We start from the raw sequence: 27,877 nt of genomic DNA, 5'->3' as shown, positions 1-27,877 counted from the left end.
ACTTTATATGGGACGCTGCCACAGCATGGCTTGCCAAGCGGTGCGTCGGTGCCCGCCCGGGATCCAAACCGGCGAACCCCGGGCCGCCACAGCGGAGTGCTAGCACTTAACTGGTTGCACCACCGGGCCGGCCCTTTGATGAGAAGTTGAATGTTAATGTGATTTATTTATTTAACCGATACTTATGTAGTATTTAACACATACCAGGCACTGTTCTAGGCACTTTATAGATTAATTTATTAAATTCTCATAACAACCACATGACTGCTACTCCTTACTACTATTATTATTACAGATGAGAAAACTGAAGCACAGAGGGGTTAAGTAATGTACTCAGGGTCACTTGGCTAATACACGGCAGAGCCATTGTCAAAATCAGGAAGGCCATGCTCTTAATTTCTATGTTCTGCTTTCGTTCTTTTGTAGTTGATCTATTTTTCTTTCGGAATTTTTTCAAGATCTTTCTCCTTGGTAGTCTAAGTGTTCATGATTATGTACTTAGGTATAGATTTTTTTAAAATTTCAGTTTATTTTGATCGGTGCTTGGCTGACTCTGAGGCTGAGGACTTGTGTTCTTCAGTTCTAGGGAATGCTCCTTGATTGTTTCTTGACCTCCTTTTTCACTGCCCTCTCTGAACTCTGGATCCTGGTCCTCCTAGACTGATTTATTTTTCTTTCATCTCTCTGTTCTCCCCCTCCTCTCCTCCTCCTCTTGCAGCTTTATTGAGGTATTATTGACCTACAACAAACTGCACATATTTAAAGTGTACAGTTTAATACATCTTGAGATATGTGTACATCCATGAAACCATCACCATAATCAAGATAATGAGCGTCACCTCTAAAACATTCCTTCTGGCCCTTTGTTATTCCTCCCTACAACTGTGTGCTGCCTGTCGTTAGTCAGCCACTGATTTATTTCTGACTCTGTAGATAAGTTTTCATTTTCTACACTTTTATATACATGGAATTATATAATATGTACTCTTTGTTTTACCTGGCTCAGTTACTTTCATTCAGAATAATTATTTTGAAATTCGCCCGTGTTCTTACATATATCAATAGTTCATTTCTTGTTATTTTTGAGTAGTATTCTGTGTTGTGCATGTATCACATTTTGCTTGTTCCTTCACCTGATTGAGGAACATGTGGATTGTTTCCAGTTTTGGGCTATTAAACAAAAAAACTTCTGTGAACATTGGTGTACAAGTCTTTGTGTGGACATGTGCTTTCATTTCTTTAGAGAAAATACTCAGGAGTGAAATGGTTGAATTGTGTGGTAGGTGTGTGATTAGTTAAAAACTTGCCAAGCTGTTTTCCAAAGTGGTTGTACGATTTTACATTGCCGCCAGCATGTGTGCAGGTTCTAGTTGCTCCACTCCCTCTCCAGCACTTAGTCTGGTTAGTCTTTTTTAGTTTTAGCCGTTCTAGTCTAGTGTTATCTCGTTGTCGTTTTGATTTTCATTTGCCTGATGACAGATGATGTTGACCATGTTTTCAGGTGCTTATTTGCGCGCTGTCTATCTTCTCGAGCAAGGTGTCTATTCAGATCTTTTGCTCATTTTTAAGTTGGGTTGTTTGTCTTATTGAATTGTAGAGTTTCTTACGTGTTGATATATCTTTTGCAGATATTTTCTCCTACTCTGTGGCTTACCTTTTTACTTCTTACCAGTGCAAAGAACAGAAGTTTTTAATTTTAATGAAGTCTGGTTTATATATATTTTTTTATATTTCCGCTCTTTGTATTGTATTTAACAATCTTTGCCAAAGCCAAGGTCACTAAGATTCTCTCTTGTGTTTTCTTAGAGATGTTTTATAGTTTTAATTCATCCCATGGTTTCTGTTTTTAGTTTTTTAATTACATTGATTTTGAAATGTTAAACTCGCCTTGCATTCCTTGGGTAAATCCCACTTGGTCATGGCATATTATTTTTATATGCTGTTGGATTCAATTTGCTAAAGATTTCTTGATTTACATTTTTACATTTATGTTCAAAAAGGATATTTGTCTGTAGTGTTCTTGAAATGTCTTTGTCTAGTTTTAGTTTTTGAGTAACCTTGGCCTCAGATTGAGCTGCGCGGTATATACCCTCCCCAGTTTTCTGGAAGGGTGTGTCTAGAATTGGTGTTATTTCTTGCTTAAATATTTGGTAGAATTCACCAGTGAAGCTTTCTGGGCCTGAAGTTTTGGGGGAAGCTTTTTGTCTACAAATTCAATTTCTTTAGTAGATATAGAGCCATTCAGATTATCTATTTCTTTTTGAATGAGCTGTTGTAATTTTTAACTTTCACAGGTTTTGTCCATTTCATCTGAGTAGTCAAATGTGTTGACAAAAGTTGTTCATAGTATTCCTTATTATCCTTTTCCTATTGATAGCAAATGTGGTGATGTCACCTCTCTTATTTCTGATACTAATTTTGTCTTTTCTCTTTTGTTCCATTAATAGTCTGGCTAGACTGATCTCAAAGAACTAGCTTTTGGTTTCATTGATTTTTCTCTGCTGTTTTTCTGGTTTCTTTTTCATCAACTTCTGCTCTTATTTGTTTCTTATGCTCACCTTGTGTTTAGCTTGCGTTTCTTGTCCTTATTTCTTAAGGTGGAAGCTTAGGTCATTGCTTTGGTACATTGCATTTTCTCTAATAAATGTGTTGAGTGCCATAAACAGCCTTCTAGATACTGTTTCAACTCTATGCCACAAATAATGACATGTTGTGTTTTCATTTTCATTCAGTAACCAATATTTTCTGATATCCTCTTTGACTTCTTCTTTGGCCCATTGCTTATTTAGAAGAGTATTATTTAATTTTCAAATATTTGGGGGATTTTCCAGACGTTTTTTCTGTTATTGATTTCTAATTTAGTTCCCCTGTCAGAGAACATGCTTTGCATAATTTGAATCTTTTAAAAGCTTATCTGATTTGTTGTATGTCCCAGGATGTGGTCTTGGTAAATGTTTCATTTTGACTTTAAAAGATACATGTGCTGCTGTTATTGGGTGGAGTGTTCTATAAATGTTATCACGTTTGTTGATAGGATATGAAAGACTTGAACAACATTTACTGATTTTCTGTCTCCTTGTTCTGTCAATTATTGGTAGGGGTGTGGAAATCTCCTATTATAATTTTTTGGATTTGTCTGTTTCTTCTTTTAGTTCCATTGTTTTTTGCTCCTTGCATTTTGAAGCTCTTTTATTAGGTACATAAATGCTTAGGATTGTTACGTCTTCTTGATGAATGTACTCCTTTATCATTATAAAGTGGTCCTCTTTATCCCTGGTAATATTCTTTGCTCTGAAGTCTACTTTGTCCAATATTAATGTAGCCAGATCTTTTGACTAGTGCTAGCATGGTCTATTTCCATCCTTTTACTTTTAGCCTGTTTGTGTCTTTATATTTAAAGTGTTTGTTTTTGTAGGCAACATACACTTGGGTCTTGCTTTTTTACGGTTTGATGATCTCTGCCCTTTTTTTTTTTTTATTGTGGCAAAATATACGCAACATAAAAATTGCCATTTTAACCATTATAAGGTTTAGAATTCAGTGACATTAAGTACATTTACAATATTGTGAAACCATTGTGACTCTTCATTTCTGTAACTTTTTCATCATCCTAAACAGAAACTCTATACCCATTACACAATAATTCCCCGTTCTCCCTTCTCCCCTACCTTCTGTCTTATGAATTTGCCTATTCTAGGTACCTAAGATGAGTGGAATCATATAGTATTTGGCGTTTTGTGTCTGGCTTATTTCACTTAGCATGTTTTCTAGTTTCATCCATGTTTAGCATATATCAGAGTTTCATTCATCTTTAAGGTTGACTAATATCCCATTGTATGTGTTTATCACATTTTGTTTGGACACTTGGGTTATTTTTACCTTTTGGCTATTGTGAATAATGCTGCTGTGATCATTGGTGGACAAGTATCTGTATGCCACATCAATGCTTTGGGTGTATACCTGTGAGTGATTCCTGCTTTCATTTCTTTGGGTATATACCTATGAGTGGAATTGCTACATCATATGGTAATTCCATGTTGACCTTTTTGAGGAACTGCCACACTGTTTTCACAATCTCTGCCTTGTAATTGGGGCATTTAGAACATTAACGTTGAATGTGATTATTGATATGGTTAGATTTAAATCTGTCATCTTACTGTTTGTTTTCTGTCTCATCTGTTTTTTGTTTCCGTTCTCCATTTCTTCTTCTTTTGGTTTAAGTATTTTTTATGATCTCGTTTTATCTCTTTTTTTAGCCCTTTAACAATTAATTCATTCAACCATCAATTTCTTCACTTTGTGTCCTTGGCTCATACAGTCCTCCATTCGTTAGCTTTCTGATCTTGGGAAAATGACTTAAACTCTCCTAAACTCGAAAGAACTGGAGCTTCTTGCATTACACCACACTGCTCCCTACCATCTCTATCCTCTGGTCATTTCTGTATGAGAGCTGAAATAAGGCAGAGTGTCACCTTGTTTGACCTCAACTGGAACGTGTGTGTTGATAGACTGAAATTTTTCACTGCTCTGCTCATGTTTGCGAATGACCATGAGAATGCTGCAAATACTGATTTGGGATTCCAAAAAATTTTAGTGAGTAGGTGAATTCACAAATATGGAACTTGTAAATAATGAAGATCAGCTATATATGTACCACATAGGGTGGTTGTGTGGGTTAAATCAATTAATACAAGTTCAGTTCTTCAAACAATGCCTTAACACAGACTCATTTGATGTTTCAGAAATTTATTTGGTAAGTTAGTTTTTAGTAGTTTGTATGTCCAGGTATAAGTGAGGATATTTTTATGTCTAATTTTTGGTGACATTGCATAGTGTAGAATTGTGCTCTTTTCATGTGGTGAAATCCAGGTTTCCTACCCTGCTTTTTTCCTGTCACTCGTCTACTTCATTTAGTCCTTTTTTTTTTCTTTTTTTCTTTTTTTTTTTTTGCAAACATGCAGGCATGGCTTTAAGGGCAGGAAGGATTAATAATGAACAAAAGCGATGTTGCTCCCTGACCCTACATTCTGCTTTCTTCACTATGATGTTTTCTTTTGGAGCTGGCTACTACATTTTTTAGGCAGCTTTATTGAGCTATGATTCACATACCATACAGTTCACCCATTTAAAGTTTATAATTCAGTGTTTTTTTAATGTATTCACAGATGTGTGTAACCATCACCACAGTAAATTTTAGAATATTTTCATCACCTCAAAAAGAAGCCTGAACCCTTCAGCTACCATCCCTTTATCCCCTGACCCTGTTTACCCCATCCCTAAGCAACCACTAAGCTACTTTTTGTCTCTATAGATTTCCCTATTCTGACTTTCCTATGAATAGAATCGTATAGTATATGTTTTTTTTTTTTGGCTGGCTTCTTTCACTTAGCATTATATTTTCAAGGTACATTTATGTTGTAGCATATGTCAGTATCTCATTCTTCTTTATGACCAAATAATGTTTCATTCTGTGGATATACCACATGTTGTTTATCTGTTTGTGTGTCAATGGACGTTTGGGTTGTTTCCACCTTTTGACTATTATGAGTGATGCTGTTACATTCATGTACAAGTTTCTGTGTGGACATGTTTCCATTTGTTGGATATATACCTAGGAGTAGAATTGCTGGGTTACATGGTAGCTCTATGTTTAATTATTTGAGAAACTGCCAGACTATTTTCCAAAGTGGCTGCAACATTTTACATTCCTGTAGCAGTGTTTGAGGGTTCCAGTTTCTCCACATTCTCACTAACACTTGTTATCTAACTTGTTAATTTTAGCCATTCTAGTGGGTATGAAGTGGTATCTTATTGTGGTTTTGATTTGCGTTTCCCTTACGACTAATGATACTGAGCATCTTTTCATGTGCTTATTGGCCATTTGTATATCTTCTTTGGAGAAATATCTGTTCAGATTCTTTGCCTATTTTTAAATTGGGTTGTCTTTTTATTACTGAATTGTAAGAAGTTGGTTTTGGGGGGGAGGTGGGGAAGATCAGCCCTGAGCTAACTTCTGTTGCCAATCCTTCTCTTCTTGCTGAGGAAGATTGGCCCTGGGCTAACATCCGTGCCCGTCTTCCTCTACTTTATACGGACGCAGCCACAGCATGACTTGATACGCGGTACTTTGGTCTGTGCCTGGGATCAGAACCCATGAACCCTGGGCCGCCAAAGTGGAGCGCGCGAACTTAGCCACTACACCACCGGGCTGGCCCCAAGAGCTTTTTAATATGTGTTCCGAAGACAAGGTCCTTATTAGATATATGATTTGCAGATATTTTTTCCCATTCTAGATTGTCTTTCCACCTTCTTGATAGTGTCTTTTGAAGCATAAAAGTTCTTAATTTTGATGATGAAGTTTAACTTATTTATTCATTTATTTAGTTGCTTCTGCTTTTGGTGTCAGATCTAAGAGTCCATTGCCAAATACAAGGTCATGAAGATTTATGCCTGTGTGTTCTTCTAAGTGTTTTATAGTTTTAGGTCTTCAATTTAAGTGTATGATTCCGTTTTGAGTAAACTTTTGCTTATGGGATAAGGTTAGGGTCTAACTTCATTCTTTTGCGTATAGCTATTCAATTGTCACAGCACCATTGGCACCCTTGTGAAAAATCAGTTGACCATAGGTGTATAGGTTTATTTCTGGTCTTTCAGTTCTGTTCCATTGATCTGTATGTTTGTCCTTGTAGCAGTACCACAGTGTCTTGACAACTGTTGCTTTGTAGTAACTTCTGCAATTGGGAAGTATGAGTCTTACACTTATTTATTCTTCTTTTTCAGAATTGTTTTGTTAGTTGTAGCTTGTTGCCTTAGAATTCCGTATGAATTTAGAATCAACTTCAGAGTATAAGTTTTGCATTTCTTTGGTTAATTTATTCCTGGTTTTGGATACTATTGTGAATGGAATTGTTTTCTTAATTTTACTTTTGGGTTTTTCAATGCAAATGTATAGAAATTCAGTTGGGTTTTGTATATTGATCTTGTATCCTGCAACCCTGCTGAACTCATTTATTACTTCTAATAGTTTTTTGGTAGACTCCTTAGGATTTTCTATATACAGGATCACTTCATGCAAATAGAGATAGTTTTACCTCCTCCTTTCCGATATAGATGCCTTTTATTTCTTTTTCTTGCCTAATTGCCCTGGTTAGAACCTCCGCTACAATTTAGAATAGAAATGGCAAGAGTGGAAATCTTTGTCTTGTTCCTAATCTTAAAGGAAAGCCATCCAGTATGTCACCATTAAGTATGATGTTAACTGGAGATTTTTTGTAGATGCCCTTTATATTGAGGAACTTCCCTTCTGTTCCTAGTTTATTGAGTTTTTTTTTAAATCGTGAAAGCGTGTTGGATTTTGTCAAATGCTTTTTCCTACATCTGCTGAGATGGTCTTGTGATTTTTTGTTTTCCATTCTATTTGTATGATGTATTACATTAATTATTTTTGGATGTTAAACCAACTTTGCATCCCTAGGATAAATCCCACTTGGTCATGGTGTATAATTCTTTTTATATATTGCTAGATTCAGTTTGCTAGTATTTGGTTGAGGACTTTTACATCCATGTTCGTAAGAGATATTAGTCTGTAGTTTTGTTTTCTTTCTTTCTTTTTTTTTTTTTTTGGTGAGGAAGATTAGCCCTGAGCTAACATCCGTTGCCAATCTTCCTCTCCTTGCGGAGGAAGATTGGCCCTGGGGTAACATCCGTGCCCATCTTCCTCTATTTATTTTTTTTCATATGGGACACCGCCATAGCATGGCTTGACAAGCGGTACATCAGTCCATACCCGGGATCCAAACCTGTGAACCCTGGGCCGCCACAGTGGAGCGTGCAAACTTAATCTCTACGCCACCAGGCTGGCCCCTGTAGTTTTGCTTTCTTGTGACATTTTTGTCTGACTTTGGTATCGGGGTAATATTAGTCCCATAAAATGTGTTGGAAAGCGTTTCTTCCTCTTCTTTTTTTTTTTTTTTTTTTTTTGGAAGAATTGGTGTTAATTCTTCCTTGAGTGTTTGGTAGATTTCAGCGGTGAAACCATTTAGGCCTGGGCTTTTCTTTGTGCATAGTTTGTGGATTACTGATTCAATCTCTTCACTTATTATAGGTTTATTCAGATTATCTTGAGTCATTTTTGTAGTTTGTTTTTCTAGTAATTTGTATATTTCATCTAAGTTATCTAATTTGTGTACTATTATTCATAGTATTTGTTTATTATCCTTTTTGTTTCTGTAAGGTTGGTAATCTTGTTCTCTCTTTTTCTTTTTTTTCCTCCAGTTTTGTCTTTTTTTTTTTTATTGATGTTTTAATAGTTTTTAACATTGTGAAATTTTGGGTTGTACGTTTTTGTTGGTCCATCACCATATATATGTCTCCCTTCACCCCTTGTGCCCACCCCCCACCCCCATTGCCCCTGGTAACCACAATACAGTTTTCTCTGTCCATGTGTTGGTTTATATTCCACATATGAGTGAGATCATACAGTGTTTGTCTTTCTCTTTCTGGCCTACTTCATTTAACATAATACCCTCCAGGCCCATCCATGTTGTTGCAAATGGGACGATGTTGTCTTTTTTTATGGCTGAGTAGTATTCCATTGTATATATATACCACATTTTCTTGATCCAGTCATCAGTCGAGGGACACTTAGGTTGCTTCCACTTCTTGGCTATGGTGAATAATGCTGCAATGAACATAGGGGTGCATAAGGCCCTTGGGATTGTTGATTTCAGGTTCGTTGGATAGATTCCCAGTAGTGGGATAGCTGGATCATAGGGCATCTCTATTTTTAATTCTTTGAGGAATCTCCATACCGTTTTCCATAGAGGCTGCACCAGTTTGCATTCCCACCAGCTGTGTATGAGGGTTCCTGTTTCTCCACATCCTCTCCAGTGTTTGTTGTTTTTTGGCTTGGTGATTATAGCCATTCTAACGGGCGTGAGGTGATATCTTAGTGTTGTTTTCTCTCTTTTGTTTTTGATTCGAGTAATTTGAATCTTCTCTCTTTTTCTTGGTCAGACTGGACAGAGGTTTGTCAATTGTGTTGATCTCTTCAAAGAACCAGCGTTTTCTGATTTCCCTTTAGATTTCTTCTTCGACTCATTGGTTATTCATGAGTGTGTTGTTTAATTCCCACATATTTATGAATTTGCCAAATTTATTCCTACTATTGATTTCTAATTTTATTTTATTATGGTTGGAGAACATACTTTGTATTATTTTTATGCTTTTAAATTTATTGGGTTTGTTCTATGGCCCAACATTTGATCTGTTCTGGAGAATGTTCCCTATGTACTTGAGAATGTATATTCTGTTGTTGGATGGAGTGCTCTGTAGAAGTCTGTTAGATCTGGTTGGTTTGTAGTGTTGTTCAAGTCGTCTATTTCCGTGTTGATCTTCTGCCTAATTGTTCTATACATTATTGAAAGTGGGGTATTGAAGTCTCCAACTATTGTTGAATTGTCTGTTTTCATTTCCATTAAAAGTTTCGTGTATTTCAATGCTCCGTTAATAGATGCATATATGTTTTTAATTGTTATGTCTTGAACTATTGACCGTTTCATCATTATAAAATGTCACTCTCTCTGGTATTCTTGTTTTAAAGTCTGTGTTGTCTGATGTTAGTGCAGCCACTCCAGCTTTCTTGTGGTTGCTGTTTGCATGATATTTTTCCCCATCCATTTACTTTCAGTGTTTTTGTCTCTGTGACTCTCGTGTGTCTCCTGTAGACAACATATAGTTGGATCATGTTTTTTTTAAATCCAGTCTAACAATCTTTCCCTTTTGATTGTTCAATCTGTTCACATTTAATGTTACTGATAGAGTTGGATTTACATCTGCCATTTTAGTTTTTGTTTTCTATATGTATTTTCTAATGTAGCATTTTAATTTCATTAGTGATCTTTTAGCTTTTTTTTTTTTTTGAATTTTTTTAAGTAATTGCTCTAGGGTTTACTATATACGTCTTATCGGCTTTAGATTTGTACTAGCTTAATTTCGGTAATATGTAGAACCTTTACTGCTATGTAGCTTGATTCCCATTTCCCCTTTTTTTTTGGTATTGTTGTTATATGTATTATATCTGTTAATGTTACAAACTCAACATTGCATTGTTATAATTATCATTTTACCATCCGCAGTCATTTCCTTAGCTCATTGCAACTTTGCTTCCATCCACCTCCTTTTGGGCTGTTACTAGGAAATATATTACACTTATATTAAATTGTGCGTTTTAAGCCATGATACGTTGTGTGATATTATTTTATACAATTGGTTTTTAAATCAGTTAAGAATAGAAAGGATAAAAAATATGTATAATTACCTTTACTGGGGTCACTTGTTTTCAGCCTGAAGAACTTTCTTTAGTATTTCTTGTAAATCAGGTCTACTAGCAATGAATTCTCTCAATTTTTGTTTATCTGGCAAAGTCTTTATTTTTTCTTCATTTTTGAACAGTACCTTTCCTGAATATAGAATTCTTAGTTAACAGTTTTTTCCTTCAGCACTTTATATGTGCTATCCCACTGCCTTCTGGCCTCCATTGTTTTGTCCCAAACTAGCGTGGGACAAAAGGAGAATTTCCTGGCTCATAGAATTAAAGAATAGGTTTACCAACCAAACTGCAGGAAGAGGGATTTAGCTGTACTCAAAAACCACCGGAACCAGGGACTTAAATCTGCTTCTCTCATTGCGGACTGGCAGCAAGTCCCATTCTCTTTCAGCTTTCAGCTATCTGGGAGGGACTGCCTTGCCTTCCTATGGTTCTCAGTTCAAAAATGCTGGGCAAGGACTCTCAATGGCCCAATTTGCCCAGCTGTTCAATCACCTACCTTGTGTGTGGTCTTACAAGAACACAGCACCTCCTAGGGGAACCAAATACTTGATGAGGAGGGCCTGTTTCCAGAAGAAATGAGGGACTTCACAATAGACACAGTACTCCGGAATAGTTCTGGCTGTCCTTAAGTAAAACATGGGCTAACCATTTCTCTTAATTTCCACACCAGCAGTTTAAACAGTTTAAAGAAGTTTAAAGTGGCATCAGACCACAGAGGAAGGGGCAGTAAATATTTGCACACCAGGTAGCACGGAGAAATACTTTCATAAAGGCCTCTTGAGGTGAGCCTTGAGGACTGAGCGTGATTTGTCAAGCCAAGAGGGGATTCCATGGAGAAACACTTCCAAGCTTGAACAAATGGACATAAATCTCTCTTCTTCCAGATCTCTTTGTATATGCTTAAAAAAAGGATTTGAAGCCATCAGAAAATAAAGGCTAAAAGCATCCTGTTAGTGTAAGGACAGAGCATTAAATGATCTTGACTTGGACTGAAACACAGCAGTATGAATAAGCAAGTAACTTAACCCCTTTACAGCTCGGCTTTCTCATCTGTTACATGAAGATGATAATATGTAACACTCTCAGAAGGTTCACGTGACAATTAAATGAGATAATCCCTTAGCCAAAGTTTTAGTACGTGGTAAGCGCTCAAATAAATGCTGGAGAGTGATATCAGCAATTATTTTATACTCATAAATGTAGCTGGAAGGTTGAATTAGATGCTAAATGCCGGCTAGATCCCATTTTATAACTAAAGGGAGTTACGCAAACCAAACCAGCCATCATTCGTGTAAAACACCTAAAAATATTCCTTTTCATAGTCCAAGTACGTACTGTGGCACAAAACCGGGAGAAACCAGGACACAGAAATAATGAGTGTGTTTAGATGCTTTGATTCTACTCTGAATTGAGATGGGTGAGAAAAAGGAGGTGATCAAGCCGGCAAGGAAGACCTACCTCCCCGGGCGCCTGCGGAGCACGGGGATCCCGCCCCAGTGGAACCCGAGGGCTGGGGGAGCAAGACGCCGGCGCAGCCCGGGATTCCCCGCGACTCACATGAGGTCGACCTCGGGCTTCAGGGCTGGCTCCACTGAAAGCTGACGCCGCAAGCGAGGCCAGCCGCAGAAGCCCGAATCCGACAACCAGCCCGGCCCGGAGCCTCCTTCCCGGCTTCCCCTGCGGCGGCGGCGCCGTGACATCACTTCCCGTCGACGGCGCGCACGTGGGAGGAAGTCCCGGTGCCGCGGCTGCCGCTGCCGCCTGTGTCTTGTGGTTACGTTCGTCCCGGGCCGCGCCGCTGCTGTGGGAGGCCCCGCTTTCTTTCGCTGGCTCAGCCGCAGGTCCCCGTCCATCCTTGTCAACTGCGTGGAAGAGAAGGTGAGGAGGTGCCTGTCGGCAAGCCCGGAGCCCCAGCGCGTCTCGGCCACGGCCCTCGGGACCCGCCGCCTGTCCCCGGGGTGCCGTGCCGGGGCCCGCGCTGCTCTGTGGGCCCCGCGGGCGGCCGCAGCCCGACACGCGGTTGGTCGCCGACACTCGTTTTCGGGGCCCTGGGAGAGCAGCCTCGGCGGGGCGAGGGCCGAGCGGGGTCTGAGCTCGCTGGAGGGCTGCTCCTCCCCTGCCCGCTTTTTCCGGCCTGGCTTTGTGAGATGAAGGAGCTTTAAATTTCGGAAAATTCACCTAAGATGATGTGGCGGCGGATGGAATGTGCTCGTAAATTGGCTTCAGAAGCTCCACAGGGCCATTGGACTATTAGAACTTCAGGACTCTGAGGGTCAAAGAAAATAGAGAAGGCTTGGGTGTCTAAGAAGCACAGAAAGTAGGGATCAAGTAAGTGACCTGTCTTCCCCATGGGAGACATACAAATGGTTTTAGAAATTTAGAGAAACAGTACCAAGGAGGTACAAAAATTTTTTAAAATTTGCCGTTTGATGGGGCAAGGGCTTTGATAAGTTGTCTTATTTGGTTTGGGCTGAGATGCAAATGCATTGAATTAAAGCACAGGTTTGAAGGAGTCTAGCAGTCCATGCTTCAGGCTCTTGTGAATTTCACTCACCCTTTGGAGGTTTTAAAATCCTTAATTATCACTCACTGCTACTACCATTCTGTGTGGAGGACTCAAGAACACTTTTGGTTTGCATGATCACGCTGTAATGCGTTGTTCTAAGTGTGGTTCACTTTGGTACAGTGGATATCTGCAGGATAGAAAGGGAGATAAAAGCTATGAAAACATATAGAGAAACGTGTTTTTACTTATGAGCAATAGCAGTCTAAATTTAACATTGGTAACTTATTGCAAAGACCACAGCTCTGTTCTATCTACATGATAGAACATCATGTTTTGGTGCTCAAACAGAAATATTATCTATTGTTTTAATATTTATTGCATGCAGGCACCATGGAGCATTTAGTAAATATATGGCAGGATATAGATGTTCATTTTCCCCCCTTTTTTGGTTGCATTAGAAGTTGCATTTGGGTGCAACTATTTCTTCACCTCAGTACCTGGTTGTATTTGAAGAGTAAGCCGAAAGGGAATTTATTTTCCTTCATTCAAACTGAATTTTAAGGGCCACTAAGTGCTATTGTTAAAGAATATAAGAAAAGAGAAAAGAGTTTACTCAGAAATTAGAAAGGAGACACGGGTTTGCAGAACAGACAAAAGACAGGACATTTCTTTGGCAAAAGAAAATATTTATACATCTATATTTATATATATATGGCTTGAAGACAAAAAATATATAAAGGAGAGGGTTTTCAGAAAAAGTATTCTCTGACGGCCAATCCCCAGAAAGTTTCCCAAAAAGGAAGCCTGATATTTGGGAAGAGCCAGGTGCAAGGAACTGCAGATGGTCAATGCAGAGTCATTGCCGGGTTTCCTGGCTCCACGTAGGTACGGAGCCACAGCAAACTCTTTCACTTTCTCTTGAGCTGCACCTTCCGTGGGCTGCTCCCACTAGAATCTGTCCTAACAGTTTCTCTTTTCAGTGTCTTCTGAGGACCTCACCTCTTCATAATTCAGGGCCCCATGTTGTTTTTGCCCTACGACTTGCTTTATTCCTGTTTGATTATTTTACTGTTGCCCTCCCTCACCCCCTGCATTTGCCTACTACAAATCCCAGGACATTTGTAAGTAAAAAATTAGGGGGTCGAAAAGTGTGATCCCTAACCACATCCCTCTACTTGGGGGACCTGAACTAGATCACCTTGAGACTTTCTCAGGTGTGGTAAATACAGCCATGTTACACTTGTATCTCTTCGTTTAATACTAACATCCAGGGTAATTTCAGTTGTTTTTTTAGGCAAATTTTATAGGAAAATGAAGCTTTGAGAGGTTATACAGCTTGCAAGAAATACAGGCCCATGAGGAATTCTGGTTGGTCAATTCTGAAGCCAAGTTCTTGATTTTTCTTTTCTTTATTTTTGCCACTCCCTTCCGGTCCCTCAAGGAAAGTATCAAGTTAGTATGCATCATTTTTACTTTTAAACAAAGGCCTCTCCATTGCATTCTGTCTTGCCTCGGTTGGCTAATAACAGGAGTGGCTCCCCTTTATCCAGTGACCCTGAATCTTGCATCTAAGAATCAGCCTTCTTGCCAGAACAGAATATAAATATCTTAAATATTTAACGAATATGCTTCCATATGAGGGTTGTGTAATGCATTGCTAGATGGATGGTTTATTCATGACCAGCCAGCCTATTTGAGGCTAGATGCCTTGCTATAAATGGCTGAAGCAGGAGATGGGAGAGGTAAGACAGAGAAAACACAAATTTAGAGATTCGAAAGTCTGAGAATGGTCTTAAATGGCCTATTACTTTCCACCCTCTTGAATTGACTATTTATAACTTGCCATCCTGTCAATTACAGACCTAATTTCACCTAAACAAATTTATATGTTCCCTATGAAAACTACTTCATGTCATTTATTTATAGTCTACTTCAGACCTTTTGAAGTCTGAGTTTCGATGTGTATTTCATAAAACTAATAGAATTCTTAATATATTTTGGTATTTTACTATTACAGTTATCTATGACCATCATAATGTGTAGCTAAGAATAACATCATCATTTTTTCAACTCCATGTCCTGTCTCTCTTTCAATTATATATGAGTTGGGCAATATTGAAAACAAGAGAGCTGTGGTATCACCTATCACTGATACTGAAATACTCATTTAAAAAATACCTATCTTAGCTCAGGAGCAATACACCAGAAAGAGATAAGTTGAAAATGGTTGTTTCTTCAAAAGTTTGTTAGCATTGCATGTTAAGGATAGTACACTGGTTTTGTTTACTGTTGTCTGTATGGTTTGAATTCGAATGTTAAATGTGGGTATAAGACTAGATTGACATGGAGTTTGATGGAACAGCACACGTGTGAATTTGAGGGAACTTGCCTTACAAATGACACCTTCTTGGTAACCAGGTTATGTCTAAAGCAGTGAAGGGTATCTCTAGATCTTGGTTCACAGTTGAATTATTTATTTGTAAGTGACAGTACTTGTGGTCAAATGAACAGTCTCACAATTTGTCAATTAACAACTTAGTCTTGCTTTTAATATATCATATACAATTCATATTATAGGATGCATCTAGGATAGTTACTGTTTTATTCAGTATTTTCCTTTCAATTATTGTTAACTTCCTGTTGTCAGTAGAGAAGGAAAAAACATCTAATTTTTGGTTGCCAGTGAAAAATCTAGGGTTTTTATTCTCAATATATAACTGTCAACGTGTCTGAGGTAGGAGAGTTTTGCTGAAGAAATCATTCTTTAATCAAGAAGGTGCAAACTGGCCCCTCCTTGAGACAATAGAAAAGTAAAAGTAAAAAATGATTGAGTAGAATTGCATGAGCAACACAGTTACATAGGGTTTCATCTACAAGTCAGACTACATCATGATCAACCCTGCTATTTAAATGGGACAACAGTTTCTTGCAAACTGGGCAATTACTCAGGGCAAGAGAAACAGAATGGAAGTTCCACCATCTGACCTTCTGCCAGGTTTCATGTTTATTTTTTATACTTGCACAGTCTAACACATTTATTCTTCCCACAGGAGTTGCTCTGATATGCATTAGACATTAATATGCACATTTGAATGAGGAGTCAGGTTCCAAGTTACAATAAAAACCACCTGTAAAGAATTTCTTCCCTATTTCAAATATTTAAAACAGCCACAACAGATTAAATTATTTCTTTAAGGAAAGTAAGTTGTGCTTTATTCTTTTTAAATGTTCCAAATTTACTTTATTAGTTATTTTATGGTATGTCCTTGATGAATACATTCACATCAGACCGAGGGGAGTGAAGCCCGTTACTGAGAGGGCTCTCTAATGAGCCATACAGAACTGAAATAACTACATATGCATTCCGCAAATGAACCATTAATTGGAAGAAGAACCAAAGTGTGAAGATATAATCCTATAGGATGGAATTTAAAATGGTGATATATTTTAAGGCTTTAGAACTTTCGATTCACTTGTGTGGAGGAAAAGGTGAATGTGAAACCTATTTGTGTTTCCTTCTACCTAAGGTATAGCAATTCCATTAAGCCATTGTTGTAAACTTTGAGAAAAAAAAAATTTTGAGAATTTTGTTCACGAGAACTCTTATCTTTTTCTTTTTTGGTTATTTAAGTAGCATGTCCCGTCTCACTGGTGTCTCTCCTCTTGGGTTGCTGGTGCTGCAGGGTTTGCTTAAGATGTAACATACTGCCCTGAGGAGGAGCAAGGACATCTCGATACCGCTGCGTCCACTAGAACAACCTGGTAAGAACCAGGGTCTTCTGTAGATGCCCGAGGGGCAGGGCAGGGCTGGGAGGGAGCATTAAATCAGGCCACACTGCCACTAGCCTCCACTGGCCCTGGAAAAAACAGCCTGGGTAGGGCCAACAGCCACCTCTTCCCAGCCAGCCAACCCTGTCACCTGCCCACACTGCCACCCGTGGGGGCTTTCATCCCCAGGGCCCCAGAGGGTCTGCTGGTTGCCTTACTCGGTGCAACTCCCGCCCTCTACACTGAGCTGGGGCCACCACCAGTCTCGCCTGTGATGCGTTTCAGGCAAACACAACCTCTCCCTGCTTTGCAAAAACAAAAACAAAACACTGGATGCATACGTGAGTGAAAAGGGGAGCTATTCATGTTCACAGTTGGACCACAGGCATAAACCTAGTCTGTCGTGGACACACTGGGACATGTGGTTGTATTAGTCAGGTTCTCCAGGGTTCTTTATATGTATTATATATATAAAGAGATTTATTATAAGGAATTGTCTCATGAGCTTATGAAAGCTGGAAAATCCAAAATCTGTAGAGCTCATATCCCAGTTCTAGTCTGAAGGCTGGAAGCTGCTGTAGAACCAAGAAGAGCTGATGTCGTGGTTTGAAGGTCATTCGGCAAGAGAATTCTCTTACTCCGGGTGGGCCAGCCTTTTGTTCTATTTAGAACTTCAACTGATTGGATGAGGCCCACTCACATTATGGAGGGCAATCTGCTTTACTTAGTCCACCAATTTAAATTTTTTTGTTTGTTTGTTTGTGAGGGAGATCAGCCCTGAGCTAACATCCATGCTAATCCTCCTCTCCTTGCTGAGGAAGACCGGTTCTGAGCTAACATCTATTGCCAATCCTCCTCATTTTTTTTTTCCCTTCCCCAAAGCCCCAGTAGACAGTTGTAAGTCATAGTTGCACATCCTTCCGGTTGCTGTATGTGGGACGCGGCCTCAGCATGGCTGGAGAAGCGGTGCGTCGGTGCGCACCCGGGATCCGAACCCGGGCCGCCAGCAGTGGATCGCGCGCACTTAACCGCTAAGCCACCGGGCCGGGCCCTAAATTTTAATCTCATTCAAAATCACCCTCATGGATACACCCAGAATAATGTATGACCAAATATGTGGGCACCCCATGGCCCAGTCAAGTTGACACATAAAATTTGTAAGTGCAATGGTCATCCAACTTATTTGAAAGCAGCAGATGATTTAATTCCATGTTGAACCTCTGTCCACAGTGATTCATACAGTATTTTCTTTTACGTTTACTTGAATGAATTCAATCTCTTCTTGTTCTATACTTGCCCTTAGCTTGGGTCAGAACTTCCCTGCCTCTTATCCCATCACGTATTTACCTCTTTCTTGCATGTATTAAATTCTATCGTGTCATTTTAAAACAGTGGTCCCTCTGTGAGGGACGTGTGGTGGTGGTTAGTAGATGGAGGGATAGAGGCAACAGGAGGGTTGTCAGACACCACCTTGGTTTCAACTATGATAGCTCTGTTTTTTTCTGTTTTATTTGTTTTTCTTTCCAGTAAGCCTTTATGTGAGGGCAGATTAGTTGGCTAAAATATATTTGAAAATCACCGCATATTTTCCTTAATGAGTCCATGATTTTGCATCAGGTGATCCATGAACCTGCTGAAACTGTTTGTAATAATTCCTTTCTTCATACAGACATATTTTTCTGAGGAGAGGGCACACAAATTTCTCATTTATTTAAAGAGATCTATAACTCACAGCAAATCATCTTTGGTCAAATGTTATGCATGACATCTTACATTTTCAAAAGGAGATATGATTTAGAATTACATTCAAGGATTTTGAAAGTATCGATATTTAGGAAGTCATCCCCTGTGTTTCTGTTGGATCACTAACAAAATGATACAGAAATGATGCAAGGATTCATCAGCACCAGAAAACAGAAGAGAAAAAAATGGTTCTTCAATCCACATTTAGTTGTAGACATTCCTGCCTTCTTGGTGTGGTGGCGTACTTGATATATGGAGAATTAGATATCTTCCTGCTCAGCAGCTTTCTCTGAAACTTGGCTAAATAGAAAAATCAGTGAGTCAGATCAAGTTTAAACAGAAAAACTGTCAGTTTTCTATTGTTGCATAGCAAACATTCTCAACACTTAGTGGCTTAAAATAACAGCATTTATTTTTTTCTCACGATCCTTTTGGTTGACCGGGTGGTTTATTACTCCACGTAGTGTCAGCTGCTTGAAGCTGGGAGCTTGGCCAGATCACCTCGGTTCTCCATGTGGTGTCTTATCCTCCATAAGATTTTCGTGTGTCTTCTCTCCTAGGAGAATAGCCTGGAATTCCTTATAGCATGGAGACTGGGTTCCAGGAGGACAATCCCAGTGTACAAATGCTTATCAACCCTCTGCTCGCATCGTGGCTGCTGACGCGGGGCCAAAGCCAGTCTCATGTCCGAGCTCAAAATTAATATGGGAGAGAACTCCACAGGCCCCAGTACCGGGAGTGGACTCCTTGTGAACCACCAGTGTAAAGTCTAACACAGAAAAGACTTGAGAAAGTTCTTTGCACCAAACAGGCTGGTAGCTCATGGTCAGAAACTAAATCTACTTTAAATTTAAAAAATTAATTTTTAATCAATTAAATGAAAAAATTAAATAATTAAAATTAAATTAAATTTTAATTTAAAAATGTGTGTCATTTTGAACACCCAAGTTTAGAAAATGCATCCATACATATGATAATAGAAAAACTTATACCTTGAAACCTTCCTTATTAAAGTAGGAAGAAAGAAAAGGAAATAATTGTGTTCTATTAAAAATATGTTTTTTAATCCTGAAAATAAAAATTAAGGAGAACATAGGCATGAATAATAGGGCAAAAGGGAGACTTTAATAATTTGAAAAATCTTCACATGTTATAGATTAATATCAAAAATTGCTTCCTTGAAAAGTCTAACAAAATCGACAAAGCTCTCATAATTAAAAATCAAGTAAAACAGAGAAAACATATACAAAATGAAGAATGAAAATTGATCATAGGGACAAAGATTATTATGATTAATTCTAGGCTTACTAATATGTCCTTCTTTATACTATTCTGGAATCCATTACAAAATACTATAAAGAAACACAAATTTGAAGTAAAAATATTCAAAAAGATGGTGCAAAATTATCATTATTTGTAGATAATGTGATTTGCTATCCAGATAACTCAAAATTATTGAGGTTAACAAGAAATTAGATATTTATAAAATACATGTAGAAAAATAAAGAGCTATATTATTTATCATCAATGATCACGAAACGTTGTGGAGAACAGTTTTCATTCACATTAGTAGCAGAATTTCAGGAATAAGTTAATACATTGCCTGGTTCATGAAAGGCTCCCGCCAAAATATTTTCTGGACGATCAAGGACTAATAAAATGAACAAGAAGAGTGTAGAACCTATATAAATAGAGCTAATAAACTTTACTTGAGACACAATAAAAGCCTTGGTTAGGTAAATGTATATCATGTTCCAGGATGGGAAGTATGAATATTGTAAAGATGTTAATTTTATCCTATTAATTTAAAGGCTTAATTCAATTCCATTATGTACTTCCAAAGAATTTTTTGGAACTTAAAGTCATACAAAAGTTTAATGGAAGAACAAAAAAGGGGAGAAGGGTATACATTTCTTTTTTTAAAATGAAGGGTAAGGTATGATAGCACTACCAAGTAGTTGATATCAAAACTGGGCCATGGTAATCAAAACAGCATGTGATTAGCACCAAATCCCAACAATCAGATTAATGGAACTGAATAAAAATGTCAGCCACAGGCTTTAATTGTAATCAGAATTTGATATATGGCAAAGTAAAATTTCAAATCAGTAGGAAAATAACAGTTTATTTAAATAGTGAAGCTGAAAGCATTATCAAATATAAGAAAATAAGATCTCTACCTCAAATCATGATCCGTTAAAAGTAAAAACAATGGTAATTGGTACATTTGTCTACAAAAAACTCAAAATTTTTGAATGTCAACGTATTATGAATAAAAATTTAAAAAAGTAAGTTTCAGTTATGCAAAATAAGTAAGTTCTAGAGACCTACTACACAACATTATGCCTATCGTTAACAATACTGTATTGTACACTTAAAATTTTGTTAAAAGGGTAGAGCTCATGTGAAATGTTCTTACCACAATAAAAAACAACTTGATAAAGTATTAAAAAAAAAACAAAAAGTGAATATTCTCATTAAATAAAGAGGCTTTACAAAAAATAATGAAAGAATGAGTAATGAAAACACAAATAACAAAAAAGTGATTAGGACATGAGCTAACAAAGCAATACAAAATGAAAAAAGAACAGGATTTGTTTAACCTCACAATTAATTAAAATAAAAATCGATACCTTTTTCATTTTAAAATATGAAAAATTGAGGAAAAATGATAGCCAGTGTTGGCAATAGCTCAGGTAAATGTGACTTACATGTTATAGAAGGGAATAAGTGACACATTTGTGTGGAACAATTTGGTAATATGTATCAGAATATTTTAAGTGATAATATCTTTTTTCTCCTAAAATTTACCCTAAGGAAATAATCATGGATGTGAATTAGAGCACTAATATTTAACAGCAAACATAAAATAAAATTTAAACTACTCACATTTACAACCATAGAGTATTATTGAAGGACCTCGAATCTATATGATGGGAATACTTATAGGCATTAATAATGCATGGCAGAAGAATATATACTTCATGGCAGGCAATAATATTCAGGATGATTAATATTATGTGAATATTTTATAAAATGTTATGCATAGTATAATCCTAGTAGAAAATATCCTGGGAGATATATACCAAAATATTAATAGTGCTTATTTGAGACATTATAAATAATTTTTATTTCTTTTTTGGTGTGATTTTCCAAAATTTCTTAATCATTGTTTTAGTTTTGTAACCAGAAGAAAGCTATCCAAAGTTACTGAATATTATACACAAAAGGTAATGAAACAAGACTGATCCTTCTGCTTGCATACACTTATGTGAGCACATATTTACACACACACCCCTCCCAGAGTACAGATCTCTTGGTTTTACAGCATCAGCTCTGAGAGCAGCTGTGAATTAATAAAGCTTCCAGAGCTGTAGTGTCTGTGGCACAGGCGGACTATTTGGATATTCTCAGCATGTGTTCCCCAGTTACACGAGGCGTTGAAGACCCCTGTGACTGCGTAGTATAGAGATTTGATCTGCCGTGGCCAAATCTGCTATCTGAGGACTTTTCCTCAGGCCCAGGCCTGACTGTTCTCAAATATTCAGAATACTGCTGGCCTAAAAGATATTTATTTTTTTTCAGTTTTCCTTCAGTTACTCCCTGAGGTATTCCCTGTTAGCAACTGATACAAGATTTACTATTTTGTATAAGTCAGGAAACATTGCTATGTCTGTCTAATATTTACTTATTCGTCTTCCCTCTGTGTTCCTTTGTTCTTTATTTCCTTTCTCCTTGCTTCCTTCTCTCCATTCTTTTGTTCTTTCCTTTCTTTTTCTCTCTCTCCCTCTCCCTTCTTCTTCTCTCAAGTGCCTGCCATGTGCCAGGTGTAACATAGTGTTGACCAGCGCTGAGCAAACCTCTTGACTTGCCTTCAATGAGCTCAGTTACTTGGGGAGATATGTGGTAATTCAAGTAGAATTTTTCCTTTAAAAGTGTTTTGTGTTTTCAAAAATTTTATGAAATCAATACTTTGCAAGGGTTAAATTGAATAATTCTCACAAGGATTTAGTGAGAAAGATGGTGAGAAGCTTAAATGTTTTGACAGAATACTTCAACAGAAGCCGGGCAACTTGCCTCACAATGTGACAACCCTGTTAATACAGAGCAAAACCTCTTGGAATGATGATGAATTTGAAAACTCTAGCCTAACAAATTTGAATTCTCTTTTCCAATTTCCTGCTATGGACTGAATGTTTGTGTTTCCCCAAAATTCATATGTTGAAAACAAATCCCCAGTGTAATGGTATTGGGAGGTGGGGCCTTTGGGAGGGGATTAGGTCATGAGAGCAGAGACCTCGTGAATGGGATTAGTTCCTTTATAAAAGAGACCCCAGAGAGCTCCCTTGCTCCTTTCCCCATGTGAGGTTACAGCAAACAAGACAGCCCTCTGGGGGGAAGCAGATTCTCACCTGACACCAAATCTTCCAGTGGACTTGATCTTGGATTCCCAGTCTCCAGGGCTGTGAGAAATAACTTTGCATTGTTTATAGGCCACCCAGTCTATGGCATTTTGTTATAGCAGCTCAAATGGACTAAGGCATATCCCCTGGAAGTGTTTTCCAGCTTACCCTGACAAGGAACAAATTTTTCCTCTCCCCATTAACTATTAACTCTGTATGGGACCATCTCCCAGCCACAATCCCCAACATCTGCAAATTGTTATGTCCTTCTCACCATGTTCTCAAATGTGGTTTTTCAGAGAACATCTGGTTTTTCTAGGGTGGTTAGAAAAGTAGACTTGAACTTTGCCCTCTTTTCCTCTGCTGCTCACCATGAATCGCTTTTACCTTCTTTTATTTCTAAAGATTCTGGATGTGAATATATCAACTTGGAAGTAGGGATGAAAAATGTGAAATAAGATTTTAATTTGTACCTGGGAATTTTCCCCCAGAGATTAAAAAAAGACTCAAGGCCATACTACTGTTCAAAGTTCGTGTAGTCCGTACACTCATGAGTTAAAGATAACATGATACTGGCAGACAGGATTCAGCCATAAGCATGTTCTGATTTATTAAACTTGTCTTTTTAAGTAAGATAAAGTAGTTGAGCTAATAGACAATTCGAGTCTCTTCTTTCGGAGTCTCGGGAGGAAATAATTCTGCTATGAGAGCCTTGGGAGAGAGAGAACTATAAAACAGGTTCCACTCTGATGGACGGACATTGGGAAAGGAACTATATAGTTTTCTTCATTGGCGGAGGCTAATTCACATAGTGTTAAGTGCTTCCCTGCTTTCAGTCAAGGTGATGCCCTGAGACTCAATGCAATTCCACTGAATCTCCTCCCAGAACTGAGTGCTGGAAGCCGAACCATGGTTTAGGAGGAACAATGATCTTTGCTTTAGCTGTGCACCACAGCCATCCCAGCATGCCTTGGGGCCAGAAGTGGGAAAGTAGAGGAGGGGGCAGGCGCTGGTATTTCTATCTATTACTTTTCTGTCAATGCTTCCTGTAAATTAACTTTTGCGGTTAAGGGATGCTTAATTTATCTGAGTGTGCAGAGGGGCAACAGAGGGATAATGTGGGGTATAGAGCAACGTTAATAGCTTAAATTTTTAATGTGATTCCCTTTTTGAAGACTTCCTCCTGAGCCTTCCTTCACTCTTGTTCACTTGAGCATCCATGAATCCAGGAAGAGATCTTAGGTTCTGAAATTCAAAAGGAGAGTTTTCACTTCTATCCTTTGCTTTGCAAACCAGGCTGGTGGTTGATGAACTGTTTAAAGTTTATTTCTCTTTAAACATGGGAGAAATCTTGTTCGGCAGGTTAGAACACTGGGTTTTAAATAGAAGAAAGATAGGTAGAAGAGGAAGAGGAAAAACGGAAAGTTCACTTTTCCAGTCTTGAGGGATTGTGGGAAGGAGAAAGATGAAAGAGACAAAGTATCGTGTGAAGTGGTCAAAAGCAGGGGTCTCTAGGGCCGGCCCGGTGGTGTAGTGGTTAAGTTCTCGTGCTCCACTTCCGTGGCCCAGGTTCTTGGGTTCGGATCCAAGGCACAGACTCACACTTGCTCATCAAGCCATGCTGTTGCAGGGTCCCACATGCAAAAAATAGAAGAAGATAGGCACAGATGTTAGTTCAGTGACCATCTTCCTCAAGCAAAAAGAGAAAGATTGGCAACAGATATTAGCTCAGGGCCAAGCTTCCTCACCAAAAGAAAAAAAAAAAAAAACCCACAGGGGTCTCAATTTCTATTCTCCAGACTTCAATCTAGAGCAGGTAGTGTGTCTAATAGATAAAAATATCACAAAGTAGGGGCCAGCCCGTGGCCTAGTGGTTAAGTTCTCGTGCTCTGCTTCGGCAGTCCGGGTTCATGGGTTCAGATCCCAGGGGCGGACCTACACCTCTCATCAGCCGTGCTGTGATGACAACCCACATACAAAATAGAGGAAGATTGGCACAGATGTTAGCTCAGGGTGAATCTTCCTCAGCAAAAAAAAAAAATATATATATATATATATGTATATCACATAGTAAAGAGAGGTGGGACTTCTTCAAGCCCTTCTTTGCAACTCTGGGAGGAAGGTAGATGTGCGCTTTACAGACTGACCCACACCACATGCTGGGAGAACTTGACAGAAAGCACTGGACTAGCAGCATGGCCCTTTAGCCATGGCCATAGGATGGATCATCTGTGCCAGGAAGTGGTAGGATCAAAGTCAGGCCTTAGAACTGTCTTTAGTGCCAGCAGGAGATACGACGAGACCTTCTGTCCCTGAACCCTGAGCAGAAACATGGGTCCAACCAAAGAAGAATGGACCAGAAGTTTACCAGGGCCAACTTCTGTGCTGGAGACTAGAGGAGCCTGACAACAGGTTGGGAAGCAACCTGTATTGAAGAATCGTAAATTGCTCCCCTCTGCCTCTAGTCTAGAGCATGTGAGCAGTACAGCTGTCTCATCTTAGGGAGAGAAGCAGCTGGAGGGATGTCTGCAAGACTGAGCGTTTTTATCTGAGAGACTGAACTTGTCCTGAGGGGCTCTTTTTTGCTATCAGACTAAACTTTAGATTAGATTGGGTATTTACTTCACAAACAACGGGGGGCACAGTAGGAAGAATAGATTAGTTGTAGACAAAATAACAAACACTATCGTATATTAAAAAGTTTGTTATATAACAAACTTTTAGTTCCTTAGGTTACAGTACGAATAAAAATTGGCAACTGCTCCTCAGATGTAAATTATTGAAATTAGCCCACAGATATCATTCTGCAAAATTGTCTAATTTCCCATTCAACTGTTTTTTTAAATTAAATTCTGATTAAGCCTCCTTTGTTCTTCCATGTTTTCCCCACACTCAATCCCCAACCCCTACCTCATGCATCTTCTCCTTCCAAGGTTTCTAGATTTGGATTATGGGAAACCAGACTTTCAAGATCACAAAGCTTGGCTTGATGAAATTCCATTCAGAGTGTCACCTGTTATGAACCTACTATGCTCATATCTTTTCTAGTTGTTAAAGCATGGGTGCAGGTGTTCACTTCCGCATTTCTGCATCTAGAGCTGGAATCCACCCTTTTCAAAAGAAAATCTTCTTTTTAAGACAAGTGGTAAGAAATGTTACTGCCTACTCCTGTCTGAAGTGATAAAGACTCTCTGGTTTTAAAATGCGTTTGTAGCAACTATAACTAACGGAGATGAGAAAGGTTTGCCGTACAGATAATCTGCATCTAGACTTTGCTTCTCCAGTTTTTTGCGTCTAGCTCTGTGTGGTGTTCTGCTTTTTCTGTCTCTCTAGATCACGTCTTGTGTCCTGAGGTGTGCATCTGCTTCACAGAATCTATGAATCCACTCAAGTTATATGCAAAGGCTGTGTGAATAGACATTTTTTTCGGTGAGGATACCCATTTTTCATGAGATTTTCAAAGAGGAATGGGACTGAATAAATTTGAGAATTCTTATTCTATCTTTATATGTCAGCCTTATTTTGTCTCATCAAGTCTTCATTTTCCCCTTTCCTGTCCCTCCCCTGTTTCTCCTTCCACAATATGGGTAGGAAATAGGAACATAGAAAAATTGTGCTTTCTAATTATAACATAAAGAGGAAAGAATGAGATGTTTTATATATTATCTTAAAAAATAAATTTGTTTTGTTGTGTGTTCCTTGGTTTATTATTTAACTATAGATCATTACCTGTTTTGAAGCAAACAAATAAAAAATCAAAATAAAAACAAAAACAGCAACAAAACACCCTCTGGATTCCTTTTGATTTTGAAAGAAATATAAAAAACAAATTACCTAATATTTTGAGGAAATTGTTTTTCAAATGAAAACATTTTTTTCTGAATATTAATTATTTTAGAAACATTTAAATCATACTTAAAGCAGAATATGTGTATATCCTAAAATCTTACCACCCAGAATTAACCACAATGAACCTTTTAGAAAAAGTTCTTTAAGGTACCTTTTGTATTAATACACAGTTTAAAATAAATAGGGTCATAATATAATTTGTTTTGCAATCTGCTTGTTTTTCCCACTGAATAATATACCATGGTCATTTTTCCATGAAAAAGATGATCTAAGATTTTCGATGCTTATGTAGACTTCAATTTATATCCGTATACTATAATTAATTTTACCAATATCCTATTGAAATATACTTTAGTTTTTCCGAGTTATTCACTATTATAAATAATATTTTCTTGTGTAGCTTTTAGATATATCTTTATATTTTTAAAGTTCATTAGGATATAGTTCAGACATAACAAAAATATATAAAGGAAAATAAAATGGACGTACATATACTCACCACTAAGCTCAAGACTTAATACCATAGAGTTGTGTCCCCTGTATGTGTTGACATCTTTACACAGTTGTCTAATAGACTACTTCAGATAAATTCCTAGAGACTGAATTTGTGGATCAAAAGCACAGTGAAATCATTGTTTTGAATACATTTTGTTTATTTGTATTTATTTATTCAATAAATATTCAGTACTTGTTGAGTGCTGGGGACTGTGCTTAGGCCGGGACTAGAGAGATAAAAGACACAGTTCCTATATTCAAGGAGAATATACTCTTGAGTCAAATAATATGACAAGTAAAACACAGCATGAAAAGTGATGAAATAGAAATAAAAATTGGATACAAATGGAGCATAGGGAAGTTGAACCTATTGGACTGTCATAACAGGTCTGGAAGAGGAAGTGATTAGAGTATGAATTTGTTAAGAAAGGAAGGTAAGCATGGAAAACTTTTGAAGTGGAGAGCAGCATTGGCAAAGGCCAGGAACGAAAGATCAGGTCCCGTTGGGAAATTGTCCCTAGTCTGGTACGGCTGGAGCATGGAGTTCTAAGAGAGAACAGAGAGGGGTGAAGGCATAAAACAAGGGGAATTTGAGTGTTAGAAACAGAAAGAACATTAGTTGGCACGATGGGTAGCATGAGTTAAAAATTGGTTTTTAATAAAGTAGTAATGAACATGTTTGAAGGCAGAAAAGGAGAAGTCATAGAGGGAGAGACTGAGAATACTGGAAAACCATTAAATTATCTGATGAATTTTAGTATGTTTGGTGTTCTGTTTCTGTGT

The 27,877-nt window shown here is 38.0% G+C and overlaps 1 protein-coding gene across 15 annotated transcripts in view; it reads left to right on the top strand.

Moving 5' to 3' along the window:
• Positions 1-27,877, top strand: part of LOC147911212 (uncharacterized) — a 130,082-nt gene that overhangs the window by 67,687 nt on the left and 34,518 nt on the right. The window contains exons 1-5 of one of the 15 annotated variants that reach the window (XR_015551424.1): positions 12,665-16,036; positions 16,468-16,598; positions 18,908-19,172; positions 25,799-25,895; positions 26,084-26,179. The exons of the other annotated variants lie outside the window; for them this stretch is intronic. The gene's annotated coding sequence lies outside the window, so the exon portion shown is untranslated. Of the gene's footprint in view, positions 1-12,664; positions 16,037-16,467; positions 16,599-18,907; positions 19,173-25,798; positions 25,896-26,083; positions 26,180-27,877 lie in introns of those variants that run through there. 15 annotated transcript variants of the gene reach the window in all.

This window comes from Ceratotherium simum, unplaced genomic scaffold, assembly GCF_057802395.1.
Source record: "Ceratotherium simum simum isolate JZ-2026a unplaced genomic scaffold, ASM5780239v1 HiC_scaffold_47, whole genome shotgun sequence".
In the NCBI taxonomy this organism is placed as follows: Eukaryota; Metazoa; Chordata; class Mammalia; order Perissodactyla; family Rhinocerotidae; genus Ceratotherium; species Ceratotherium simum.
Note: the sequence above shows the minus strand (reverse complement) of the source record. Positions and strands in the feature narration are given on the sequence as shown.